At 41.2% G+C, this 14,171-nt stretch overlaps 1 pseudogene; it reads left to right on the top strand.

Moving 5' to 3' along the window:
* The first annotated feature begins 10,093 nt into the window (after positions 1-10,093).
* LOC113036632 (extracellular calcium-sensing receptor pseudogene) lies at positions 10,094-11,195 on the top strand (annotated as a pseudogene).
* Positions 11,196-14,171: the final 2,976 nt, after the last annotated feature.

The raw sequence follows: 14,171 nt of genomic DNA, 5'->3' as shown, positions 1-14,171 counted from the left end.
AAGTAAGGAGAGCCTTCAAGAGAGTGAACACCAGGAAAGCAGCAGGACCAGACGGCATCCCAGGTCGTATCCTAAGAGACTGCGCATACCAGCTAGCTCCTGTGTTCACTGAGACATTCAACATCTCTTTATCTCAGTCGGTGATCCCCACATGCTTCAAAGAGTCCATCATTGTTCCTGTCCCGAAGAAACCCCACCCTGCTTCTCTCAATGACTATCGCCCTGTAGCCCTCACCTCAGTAGTGATGAAGTGCTTTGAACGCCTGGTCAGAGACTTCATCATTTCTTCACTACCAGACACACTGGACCCACTACAGTTCACTTACCGTCCAAATCGTTCCACAGACGATGCCATCTCTCATCTCCTCCACACATCACTCACTCACTTGGACACTAGAAGGGGGAATTATGTTAAAATGCTCTTCATACACTACAGCTCTGCATTTAACACCATAATTCCCTCCACACTCACCACCAAGCTGGAGCATCTGGGACTCAGCTCATCTATGTGTCAGTGGATCTCCAACTTCCAAACTGGCAGACCACAGGCAGTAAGGATGGGCGGACATGTCTCAGCCTCCACCACTCTCAGCACTGGAGCCCCCCAGGGGTGTGTTCTGAGCCCCCTGCTGTACTCTTTGTACACATATGACTGTGTGGCCACTACCAGCTCCACCACCATCATCAAGTTTGCTGACGACACCGTCGTGGTGGGCCTGATCTCTGATAACAACGAGACGGCCTACCTGAAGGAGATTAGGAATCTGGAGAACTGGTGCCAGAGGAACAACCTCCTTCTAAACGTCAGTAAGACAAAGGAGCTGATAGTGGACTTCAGCACTAAGCAGGAGAGGAACTACCAGACCCCCGTCATCAACGAGTGCCCAGTGGAGAGAGTGGACAGCTTCAAATACCTCGGAGTTCACATCACGCAGGACCTGTCATGGTCCTGTCACATCAACACCGTGGTGAAAAAGGCCCGACAGCGTCTCTACCACCTCAGACGCTTGAGAGACTTCCAACTGCCCTCCAAGGTGCTCAGGAACTTTTACTCGTGCACCATAGAGAGCATCCTGGCGGGAAACATCTTAACCTGGTTCGGGAACAGCACCATGCAGGACAGACGAGCTCTACAGAGGGTTGTGCGGTCAGCTGAGCGCACCATCCGCTCCGAGCTCCCTGACCTGCACTCAATCTACAGCAGGCGGTGCTGGACCAAGGCCAGGAAGATCGTGAAGGACCTCAGCCATTCCAACAACAGACTGTTCTCTCTGTTGAGGTCAGGAAAGCGATTCCGCTCCCTGAAGACCAACACAGAGAGACTGAGGAGGAGCTTCTTCCCGCAGGCGATACGGTCTCTCAATCACACCACCACACAGTACTGACCCACACATATGGTTCTTACACACACACTGGACTTTCTGGACATTGTTTTTGCACAACACTGGTCACTATATTCTTCATTTCCGGTTAATACTTGTACAGCTGCTGTTATTGTGTATATATTTATTTATATTTAGATTTCTTCATACATTCTTATATAGTTCTATATTGTGTATTTTGTTGTACAGTTATTTTATTTTCAACTTTAATTTATATATTTTATCTTATTCTCCAAGTTAAATTTACCCTTCATTCTAATTTGTGTTGTACAGTTATTTCATTTTTAACCTTAATTTATATTTTATTCCTTCCTAGTTAAATTTACCCTTTTTAATTTTTCATATTTATTTCCTATCTTATTCATAGCCTTTTCCTTTTTTGTTTTCTTTAGGTCACGAGCAGTTGTCCAAGCATTTCACTACATATTGTACTGTGTATGACTGTGTACGTGACAAATAAAATTTGAATTTGACTTTGATTTAGAACAAGCACTTTGCAATAATCTAGAGATCTCAGACCTTCCATTTATCAGCTCAAACATCCAATGACATGAATGCTTTAAAAGCATCAACATCAGCGCTTCTCTGACAGCATGGTGGGAGTTTCTAAAATTGACAGCGTCTTCATTAATCCCATGCAAACGTACACCTATCTGGAATAACCCTGACATATTACAAAACAATAATATGATAAACTTTTCAGATTGGAGTGGTAAAGGAATCAAATATTTAGAACATATACTAGAAGGAACAGAATTTATTTCATTTGACAGACTAGTTACACAATATGGGATCAACAAGAAAAGATTTTTAGAATATCAACAAATTAAATCCATAGTAAAAAAGAAATTTAAACCGGGTCAAGTTGAACTACAAACACCACCAAGTGTGGTTCAATTTCTTACTCTTAAAACCCCCAAATTACTATCCAAAATATACAGAATGCTTTCTAAAACAGATGAATCAATATCACTTCCTATTGCAAAATGGGAAGCGGATTTATCAGTTAACTTAGACCTAAACTTCTGGTCTCAGATTTGCTTAAAAACCTTTCATCTAATTAGAAATCCCAGTCTTCAATTAATTCAATACAAAATATTACATAGAGTGCACTATACAGGTCATCGGATGTTCAAGATGGGCTTTACGTCTACCAACAACTGCTCATACTGCCAAACCAATTCACCGGACAATTATATCCACGCTCTTTGGTTCTGTCCACCAGTTCAGAAGTTTTGGCGCGAGATATGTGAAGACTTATCAAAGTGTCTGAAATGTAACATTCCAACTTCCCCCTTAGTGTGTTTGTTGGGCAGCTTAGATAATGTCACTTCAGAAAAGAATATCGCCCATATGGTTTTCACTGCCCTATGCATAGCCAAGAAAACAGTCCTCATGAACTGGAAAAATAAAAATAATCTTAATTCTAACCAATATAGAAATTATCTATTAGATTACATTAGTCTTGATACAGCCTCTGCCACCACATCAGATCAATTGCTCTGGGCTCCTTTGATCAGCTCCATCACCTAGTGGGGGTGGGGGGTCATAGTTTGGTCCCGCCTTCACTGTTGTGATTGGTGTGGGGGTAGGGACAGGCTTAGGGCGTCGGGGGGTTCCCCGGAGGCATTTTCCTTGGGGGGCTCAACCCGGGGTAGCGGTCATGTCCGGTTAGGGGCTCTGTTGGCTCTCAGGTGACTGTTTCCTCGCGGCTGCGTGCAGCGGGACTAGGGGAGGGTCTGTGCTGACGGACGTGGGTTACTGACCTGGTAGCCTGGCTGCCCCTGGGTGGGTCCGGGATGGGCGTGAGGTTCTGGGGGCGCTCCGTCTCTGGGCTGGGGCCCGGGCCGGGCCTCGGGGGCTTGGGTCCTGGTTGGTGTGTTGCCGGGGTTGTGGGCGGGTGGGTGCATGGGGGCCCAGCCCTGGAGCAGGGTGCCGCCGGTGCATCGAGCCACCTGGGGGGCTCTTCAACTGGTGGGGAAGATTGTCACATCTTGCAGGAGCTTTCCTCTCCTCAGGGGCTCTCTCTACAGGAGGGGGAGATACAGGAGAGGTGGAGGAAGATCTCAGCCTGGGTGTTTACTGTCTTATGTAGTCTGGAAGAAGAGTGGATGGTGGGGTGGGTGCAGTTTTCTCTGTGGTGGGGTTGGGTGGACTGTCCTGGGCTCTGTGGGGCCGGGAGGCGCTGCTGCGCTGGGCCCCGGTCTGGATGGGCCTGGGCCCCCTTTCCCTGGTGGGTCGCGGAGTATGGGGGTGCCTACTGGGGTCAGCGGGGGAGCTGGCCCCAGGGAGGGGTCACTTGCCCCTCCCTTCCTTCCCTCCCCATCTCCAGCTGCCTCCCTCTTCCCGCTCCATCACAACCACCCACACATGCAGGACCTTGGAGTAGGGGTATGTCACCAGGGTGCAGAGGAGGCCACCCCCGTCCCCACCCCCGTCCCCTTCTGGCTGCCCCTGCCTCAATTTTATCCCACAACTTAGACATTCACATTACTCACACTCTCATTACACATACATATAGGATCTTGGGGGTGGGCACGATACACGGAATCCAAAGTACCATCAGGGTGTACACCCCACCCCTGGCGTCGTTGCCCACCTCTCAATGTTAAATACACGTAGACATTGCAGCAGGAGGGACCATGCGCTTACCTGCTGCTCTCTGGCAGGTAGCTCCATGCCCTCCTGGGTTTTAAATGCACCTTAGAACACACATGCATCAACACTACAATGAGCGGGTGGAGGGAGGTTTGGAGTCTTCTCCCACCCCCATTCTCTGCGACCTGCTGGAGCGGGGGGGCTAGGAGTAGGAGTTGGCCGTCCGACTGCGGTCTGGAGTGTGGGGCCTCCCTGCTGCTGCGGAGTCGGGGAGGTCTGCCTCCCCCCACCGCAGGGAAAAGGGTAACACCACCTGGGTCTGGGTGCAGTTCCCCCCCCTCCAGGGGCAAGGGTACCTAGACCCGGGGCTTAGAGTACGCTTGGGGAGTGTGATCGTGTGTACAGCGTCTCTTTATGTCTGTCTCCACGTTGGTTGAGTGTGGAGTAAGTGTATATGAGAGCATGAGGGTGGGAATGGATGTTTGCATATGTGTGTGCCTGTATTTCTGTGTCTATATGTCAGGTTGGGTGTCAGGCGCCACCTCTCTGGGGACATCTTAGGCCCTCCAAGGTATGGAGGCCTATCTCCCCCTACCACCACTTCCCCTGCCAGTGGCGGACTCCCTCAGACGTCGGTGCGTTGGTGGTACTTTGTGTCCGGGGATGGGCGTCCAGGTACACACCGGCTCACTCCTTGGCGGCCGCTTATCGGGGCCTGGAGCCTGGGGCTTGCTCGGGCCACTTCGGAGGTGGGGTGCCCTCGGCCTCTCGGCCTGGGGCTCGGTCACTCAGGCACGGCTGGCTGCCGGCGGAGCTCACGGGCGCGTCACTGCAACTCCCCCTGGCTTCTGCTCCGCGGGTGCTGAGTGAGCCCTCATCTGGGACTCTCCTCAGCTCTTTCTGGGACAGTGGCACGGCTGCCCCTCTGTTGGTCTTTCTTGGTCTCTTGTGTTCTGGGGGCCTCTGGATGTCTGGAGTTTTGATCTCCTCCATACCTGCTTCATGCCCTGGAGGACGGGGCTGTGGCCCCCCCACACCCTCTAGCAGATCATTACATGAAGGAACCTTTTAAAAAACAAAAAACAAGCGCGTCCATGCTCACAGGTGTACACACGGGTGATCACACCCACAAACTACACCCTTTTTGGCTCCTACCTCAAAGCACACTGTGTTCTGTTGATCTTATGTGCTGCACAATAATGTTTAATATTTAGTATTTACTGTCATATTCCCATATATCATTGTGATGTTGTTTATTCTATTACTCTTGTTCTCTTCTGCTTGTTTTCTTTTTTCTTTCTCAGCAGGTGACCCAGGTGATTGATATATGCATTTTTTTTCTTTTTTTCTTCTTTTTTTTCTTTTCCTGCTCATTCTGTTGGTTTTTGGTTTTTGCCCTTCTCCCCCGTCCCTCTTCTCAGCTGTTTCTCTTTCCCTCTTTCTTTCTCCCCTTCTTTCCCCCAGTCAAGTCTGTCCCATGTTCAGTAAGTGAAAATAAAATAAACAATAAAAGGTGAATCAAATGGACCATTATGGCAAGGCTGGGATGGTCAATTTGGTAAAGTAAATCCGTTGGGCATCTTTCTTTGCCTTTAGACAACAATTCTGATGGCAAAAGAGCCAAACGGGACAGGCAAAAAAAAAAAAAAAAAAAAAAATCTACATTTAATTACAAGTTATTATTAATCTGTGGCTCTCTTCCACGACATGGCTTTTGTCCTGTCTCCCTCCCCTAACCCCCACTTGGTTATGGCATATGGCCGCACCTCTCTGAACCTGGCTCTGTCATTGATTTCTTTTCGTTAAAAGGGTAATTTTCCTTACCACTTTCACCAAAGTGATTGCATGTGATTGTTGGGGTTACTCTGTATTATTATAGGTTTTTCATCTTACAATATCAAGTGGTTTGAAGAAACTGTTGTTGTGATTTGGGGCTATATAAATAAAACTGAATTAAAATGAATTGAAATATGCCCTCATAAACATGTATACAGTAATATATGAATGTGAAAGAAGAATGTATGTATGTGAGAGTGAGCAAATGAATTTAGACTCAAAATATTACATCTTCACTGTGAATATGGAGATGAATAAGTGACTGTGACTTGTTGTGTAAAGCTCTAAGAGTAGCCCAAAATATTGTATGAAATACAGTAAATAATATTTCAGTGCATCCTCTTGTTAATTAAGATATTGACTTCATAAGAGAGTAAATATATGACCTTCATTGCCATATAAGAAGAGCTCAATGCACATTTCACATGCGCAAAAAAAATTTTGTGCATATTTATTTTTAAGAAGTTTTGCACTGTTACATATTTAAATGGGGATATGTGTGATACATACATGATACATTAAAATACAAATTAGGGCAGGTCCCTCCTTGTGCCCAACCCTGTAGGTCTATAGAGAATACACTGTTACTATTATATTATTTCTAATGTTGCACTGAAAGGTATAAATACCAGTACACTTTCATTTTCATCAAGATACTTTTAATGCCACTAAGTGGCTTAGCTCAAGAAATGACATCAACACAGAAATGGCCAGAGCAGGGATGGGCATTTCTACAACTGTTGTTGGTGGCATCTGTCTCTCATGCTGAGGAGCCAGTGTGCAGACAGAGAGGAGATCCTGAGAACCCAGTGCTATCTAAGAATGGGGATATTATACTGGGGGGTATGTTCTCTTTTCACACAAGCTGGAAAGAGAGAAAGGATTCCTACATGAATAAACCTCTGCCACTACAATGCGCCAGGTAAATGACACCGCAGAAATTAATTTAGTTTAAAAGAATCTGCTTGAAATATGTAGATGCTAATAAGACTTGATAAATATTTTAATGTTCTCAGTTTTATAAATTGTTTGCATCAAATATTGTTGTTTGAAATGCTTATGTTGCTGTTTAATGATTTATACATAATTATTAGTCTCTGTTTTAAAGAACATGATGCAAAGCAAATTATTCATAAGTGTCTATTATCGTCTCAATTAAGTTTAAATTTCAGAGATTTGCAGTTTGCCCAGGCTATGCTTTTTGCCATTGAGGAGATTAATAAAAGTACAGACCTACTGCCAGGAATCTCTCTGGGTTATAAAATCTATGATACTTGTGACAATGTTGCAAGAAGTGTAGGAGTTACACTAGCTTTGGCTAATGGTAATGTGTCTGTACCGTCAAAGACACCATGTACCACATCTGCACATGTACAGGCCATAATAGGAGCAACCTCTTCTTCTACAACAATAGCGTTAGCTACTGTCACCGGACCTTTTTTTCTACCAGTGGTGTGTAGACTTCTTTCTTTATATCTAAAGACAGATAGATAGATTTTTTTGTCATTTTTATATATATATAAATTTTGTACTCTCTTAGATCAGCCATTTGGCCACATGTGCTTGTCTCAGTGACAAAACCAAGTACCCATCCTTCCTCAGAACAATACCCAGTGACTACTACCAGAGCAGAGCCCTGGCCCATTTGGTCAAGCATTTTGGATGGACTTGGGTTGGAGCTATCAGAACCAACAGTGATTATGGAAATAATGGCATGGCCACATTCACAGAAACTGCACAGCAGCTGGGCATCTGTTTGGAGTATTCAGTATCTTTCTTTAGAACAGATCCATCTGCCAAAATACAAAGGATAATTGAAATTATAAAGGCTTCAACCTCCAAGGTGATTGTTACTTTCCTTTCCCGTCCAGATTTGAATGTGCTTCTACATGAGTTCTTGTACCATAACTTGTCTGGGTATCAGTGGGTAGGCACTGAGTCTTGGATATTTGATTCACAAACTGCAGAAATGGACATACATCACATACTGGATGGTGCCATAGGTCTTTCCATTCCCATAGCACATCTCAGTGGCCTAAGAAATTTCATACTGACTGAGAAGCCACTGAATTCGTCTAATACCCAATTGTTTACCGAGTTCTGGGAGACACTATTTAGTTGTAAATTCAAGGACTTGAAGTCATCATCAGACATTCAGAGAGAGTGTACTGGACATGAAGACATGACTGGAGTTCAAAATAGCTTCATTGACATGTCTCTCATGCCTATCTTTAACAATGTCTACAAAGGAGTGTATGCAGTGGCCCATGCACTTCACAATATCCTGAGTTGTAACAAAACATGTAACAAAAATGTGCAGCTAGATCCATTCATGGTGAGCTTTTTACTAGCTTAAATTATATTTTTCATATTAAGTCACATTGGCAAGAAAATAGTTTTAATTTAAAGAAATGGTTTCTTTCATATTCTTCAGCCAGTCCGTTTTCAGCATATCTGTCAAAACTAATTTAGCTATGTCATATGTCTTAGATTCTACAACACATACGAAAGAGTCACTTCACAACAAAGGAAGGAGATGAGGTTTACTTTAATGAGAATGGAGATCCAGCAGCAAAGTATGACATTATAAACTGGCAGCCAAGAGAAAACGGAATTGTGGAGTTTGTAACAGTTGGTCTGTATGATACATCATTAGCTGTAGAAAAACAGCTACATCTGCAAAGCAAGGCTTTAATTTGGGCAAAAAACTCAAAGCAGGTATGCTGCGATACATTTTCCCTTCTATTTTACTTTTAAGATATCAGTTTGTATTTAAATTATTTTGCATTATTATTGTCATTATTTTAATGCTTAAATTTTAATAAATTACTTAAAATTCATCCAGGTGCCTTTGTCAGTTTGCAGTGAGAAATGTCCCCCAGGAACACGCAAGGTTCTCCAGAAAGGAAGGCCTGTTTGCTGCTATGACTGCATAAGATGTGCAGAGGGAGAAATCAGCAACGTTACAGGTGTGGTGATATTTTTTTTAAGGCTTTTTGCATTTCATTGGCAAGTTATTGTCAGTTATAAATACTTCCAACACATGTTAGAAGCTCACTGGAGAATTTCTGAATCATTTTAAACTATGTTTTTAAAATTAAATAATTGGTTTATATTTACTGCAGATAACATCAGCATCCAGATCGCCTTCTTAAACTATGAACAGTAAAGCCACATATAGAAATGTAAATTAAATCCCATCTTTACCATATATTTCATGTTGAATTTTTATTATGTTTATTTTCATTTGTAGAAAGATAAAGACATGATCAAGAACATTGCTCCAGTTTGTAGCTCTATGAACACAATAAGAAATGTTTGCGTGGTTTTCAGACCATTTCTGGTATTTTAACACACTTCATACCAGTAACCAATATAAAATAACAAGAGATACTTGTCATTTTATAAATGATGCTGCACTGTCAAAATAAGGACTGATGCCTTATAATAATCCAATACAACCAAAATAATAAAAAAATCAATCAAAATGTATTTGTATAGCACATATTAAAAACAACAATGTTGACCATAGTGCTTCACAGTCAGTAAAAGCATGAGAAAATTAAGACAAAACAATAAAACAGCACAACAAACAATAGGTAACAACACAACAAGCTAGAACAGCCAACTAGTTCGAATCAAAAGATGGGTTTTAAGATGAGATTTAAAAGACTGGATAGACTCGGCGGTATGAATATGAACAGGGAGGTTATTCCAGAGTCTAGGTGCCACGGTTGCAAAGGCCCGATCACTTCTTGACTTAAGTTGAGACCTAGGTTGAGCATGTGATTGGACGATCCAAGTGCTCTGTTGGGATTGTATAAGTGGAGTAGTTCAGAAAGATGAACTACGTGAAGAAATCAAAAAGTAGTCTGTGCTAAATTGCATAAGTTCACTTTATTTTCTGTATTTATTTTGACGGCTTACAAAATCATATTTATACATACAGTAGTCCACTTTCTTACTGTGACATGATAATTCTTGTTTAGGCCTCTCAATAGTAGCTGGTGTTTGTTGTTGATGGAAAATAATTGAGTTCATTGAGTTCATTTTTTTCTCCTCTCAATAACAGAAATGAGGTCCCAAAATAGTATTTGAGGTTGTTTTCATTGCCAATTTTTATATCCAAAAAACAGAGGTGTATGCAGAGCTTTATGAATTTGTATATGAACATTTCTACTTCTGTGCTCCTTGGAAAGAAATTATAACATTATGCACTTTGCTTTAAAATGTAAACAAAAAATATGCCATAATCACAAGAGCTATTGAACACTTTAAATGTCTCATTTATCCATCCTCACCTAACCACAAAACAGTGTAGCAGTCACTGAGTATATTTGTTGGTTATCATCTTCTGACTGTACAGTACCAGTAGAATATTACATGGATGTTGTTGTAGATGCAAATGCAGGCATAAACTATTATACTCAGTAAGAGTAACATTTACTTCAATATTCATTTCCAGATTCAGTCACCTGTGTGAGATGTCTACATGAGTTTTGGTCAAATGAAAGAAGAGATACCTGTATAAAGAAGGAAGCAGTGTTTCTATCATATGAAGACATTATGGGAGCTCTGCTTACTGCAGCATCTTTATTCGGAGCATGCATGACGATTGGTGTGATACTTATTTTCTTCAAGTACAGGAAAACTCCTATTGTCAGGGCAAACAACTCTGAACTGAGCTTCCTGCTGCTCTTCTCCTTAATTCTGTGTTTTCTGTGTTCTCTGACCTTCATTGGTCAGCCCTCTGATTGGTCCTGCATGTTCCGACATGTAGCATTTGGCATCACCTTTGTCCTCTGTATCTCTTGTCTTCTGGGAAAAACTATGGTTGTTTTAATGGCCTTCAGAGCTACACGTCCAGGTAGTAATGTTAAAAAATGGTTTGGGCAGACACAGCAGAGACTCTGTGTTACAGCATTCACTCTTATTCAAATTAACATATGTATCATCTGGCTAACAACTTCTCCTCCTTTTCCATTTAAGAATTTTAAAGAAATTAAAGACAAGATCACATTGGAGTGTGCTCTAGGCTCAGCTATAGGCTTTTGGGCTGTGCTTGGTTATATAGGAGTTTTGGCTATTTTATGTTTTATTTTTGCATTTTTAGCTCGAAAACTGCCCGATAATTTCAATGAGGCCAAGTTTATCACTTTCAGCATGTTGATATTCTGTGCAGTATGGATTACATTTGTCCCAGCATATGTCAGCTCTCCTGGGAAGTTCAGTGTTGCTGTAGAAATATTTGCTATACTTGCTTCCAGTTTTGGACTGCTAATTTGCATCTTCATACCCAAATGTTATATAATCCTAACGAAACCAGAGAAGAATACAAAGAAACACATGATGGCGAAGAAGGCACCAAATTCACTCTGAAAAATGAATGCGGTAAAATGGGATTTTAATTTGATCATTTGTACATAATTAGTTGGTCACCATCCTGTCAGAATAGAAAGGAGCTGTCAGCAGGATACACTCCAATTGATACTGTCTTTATAGAAACTACTTCTCCTTTGTGATGTGTTTTTATTACTTACTTTGCAACTTACCTAAACAACAGCAACAACAAAAACAACAAAAAAAACCATACCAAGTGACTGATAGCTAAAGGTTATTGAGTCATTTACACATTCATCATGACATGCTTTTATTTTGTTCTGTCAAACTCGGGAAGGTTTTGATTTGAATAACATGCAATAAAATGCTGATAAAAACAGTAAGAGTATCTATTATTCCCTATCTTGTTCGTTCTCATTATCAACAGGCTTCCACGCACAACCATTGCTGACTGCAGCACAGTCTAACTTGATGACAGTAGTTGCTTTGCATTGTCTATGGATGTGTTTTATTCATGATTCTCAAAGAGCAGCTAGACATAGATACATAGCAAATGAAATCAGGAAAGATTAACTTTTTTCTTTTAATATATTGGTAACAGCAATAACAGTCAAGCTCTTCATTGGTGTAAGATCAGAACGAAATACAATATATGGTACTTTAGAACATGAGTTGTTAGTGTAAACAAAAATTAGAGTTAACAAAAAAAAATGTGTTGGTGTTGAATGTCTAAAATACCTCTAAACTGCTGATCATGCCTTTGCGCTGTGTTAGCTCTTCATCTCACATCTGGTACATTGTTGCTGATGCTGAATGGAATCTGTCTCCCAGGTAGATTGGCCCATTGTCAGTGACACAAAGTCTAGCTACTGAAGGTGGACATTAAACTCTACATGTATTAAGGGTAACTTACCCCAAGGAGCACTGCTCTAAAAAGAGTCATACTGCTCCTAGCAGCGGAAATGAGTTTTATGTTTAAAAAAAAACAAGGATGCTGTACACTTTCACCTTCCATGTTTTAAGCAATAGGTGTTTCTTTTTTCTTGCTTTTTTTTCATTTGATTTGATTTTATTGATTAGCATTCAAATATCTCAGTGAAGACAGAACAAAGATCTACCAAAAAGCAAGAAAGCATGAGACAAGGCTCATCAAAAGGTATTGGCTGAAGCATTTGCTTATTACACCAACCCTTTTAACAAAAGATCTTTTTGCATGCAGCTCCTGTACACAGGGCTCGAAGCAAATAATAAAACAAAGCAAAAACAAAACAAACAAAACAAACAAACAAACAAACAAGAAAAAAAAAACTTTCCACCTTAGATAAGTAACTACATCAAAGCAAAAGAGTCAAGAGGTTATTTTGGGGGTTTTCTTTTTTTTTTGCTCTTTTCATTCTTGATATATATATTTTTCTAATACTCTATTTTTAAACATATTTTTAAACAAGGAAAATGGACTACACCTTTTTAAATCACTGTCATAACTATTCCACAGGTTAACTCCTCTAACAGAAACACATCTCTGCTTTATACTTGTCCTTATCTTGTTTTTTGGTAAATGCTATAAATGCTGCACTGAAATGGGAGAATTCACTTGTTAACTGTAATGCTGAGTGTTGTATAGTACTTTATATTAGAGATGGCACGATACCACTTTTTTATGTCCGATACCGATACCGATATCATAAATTTGGATATCTGCCGATACCGATATGAATCTGATATAGTGTTTTTTAATCAACAAAACTGTTTTTTTAAAAATATCTTGCTGCATTTTGTATAAGTTCATACTCAAGTTTAAAACAACAACTACACTAAAGCTATTCTGTTATACCTATATGCAAAAAAAAAAAAAATTTCATAGTTCAGCAATACTGATCAATCTAATAAACTTAAACCTACACCATCCTCCCTATTCTGGTATTTTAAAGAGTACTTAGCGTAAATATTAAGCAACCTAACTAATAGGGTTCCAACTCCCAGCAACAACAAAAATAAATAAAAAATAGGGAACCACCCCTCACACTCCACCTCATGATGCTTAATCAACGTAATCAACCTTAATTTGATGCAGTGTGAAAAAAAAATGCACAGAAATCAATTATTTTTCAAGAAATATTAAATAGATTCAACATCTTTCTTCAACAAAATTGCAGACTGCACAGATGGTACCTTCTCAAAGGAAAAAGTACTATAGCTTACTAGGGTATATATATTAGACTTAATAGTCACTATATACAGTAATTGACTTCTATTCATTTTACATCAAATTAAAACTTTGGGTGTAAGATTCGGATAATTATTTATTAAAAGCTCTACATTTTAAATGAGAATAAGAAAGAAAAGTATGTCTTTGTGCCCCCTTTTCCCTGTTAATGCCCTATCGGCCCCCCTGGCTAAACTTTGCTAGATCCGCCCCTGCACAGTTACCAGCCGTCAGCTACGTAGAAAAAGATCCTCGAGTAGAAAGTAATAATAAATAAATTCTAACAACAGCTGATCAAGCTTAAACGTGCTGCTGTTGTTCAGCCGCTGGTTTCCTCTTTCTGGTGCAAAGTGGGCCAAAAACAAACCAGAGACACGGACTCGCGACAGAAAAGCCGATCAGCTGATCATTAAGCAGTTTCATGATTGAAGTAGCAGCCGGAGAGCGAGAGGCAGTCGCTTGTTAAGCTTAACGCAGGAATGCTTTACAAACATTCAGAGATGGACTTACACACTTGCTTTACTTCTCTCGGGGATAACTTCGTCGGAGATGAAATGCCGGGTTGCTAGCGAAGCTCCACATGCTATCCAGACCACAGGTCCCGCATGCCACAGCCGCTCTATCACGTGATGCATACTGCTCGACGTGCTAACGTTCTGAGGTGAGTTACGGCGTGTTGCAAGTTTTGTGAGGTGCTTTCGTGATATTTAATGGATCGGATTACATTTTTTATTTTTCTCCGATATCCGATCCAGTAATTTAGGTCAGTATCGGACCGATACCGATACGTAATATCGGATCGGTCCATC

Source organism: Astatotilapia calliptera, chromosome 14 (assembly GCF_964374335.1).
Source record: "Astatotilapia calliptera chromosome 14, fAstCal68.1, whole genome shotgun sequence".
Taxonomy (NCBI): Eukaryota; Metazoa; Chordata; class Actinopteri; order Cichliformes; family Cichlidae; genus Astatotilapia; species Astatotilapia calliptera.
The sequence above is the reverse complement of the archived record's forward strand: the minus strand, read 5'-3'. Positions and strand labels throughout refer to the sequence as shown.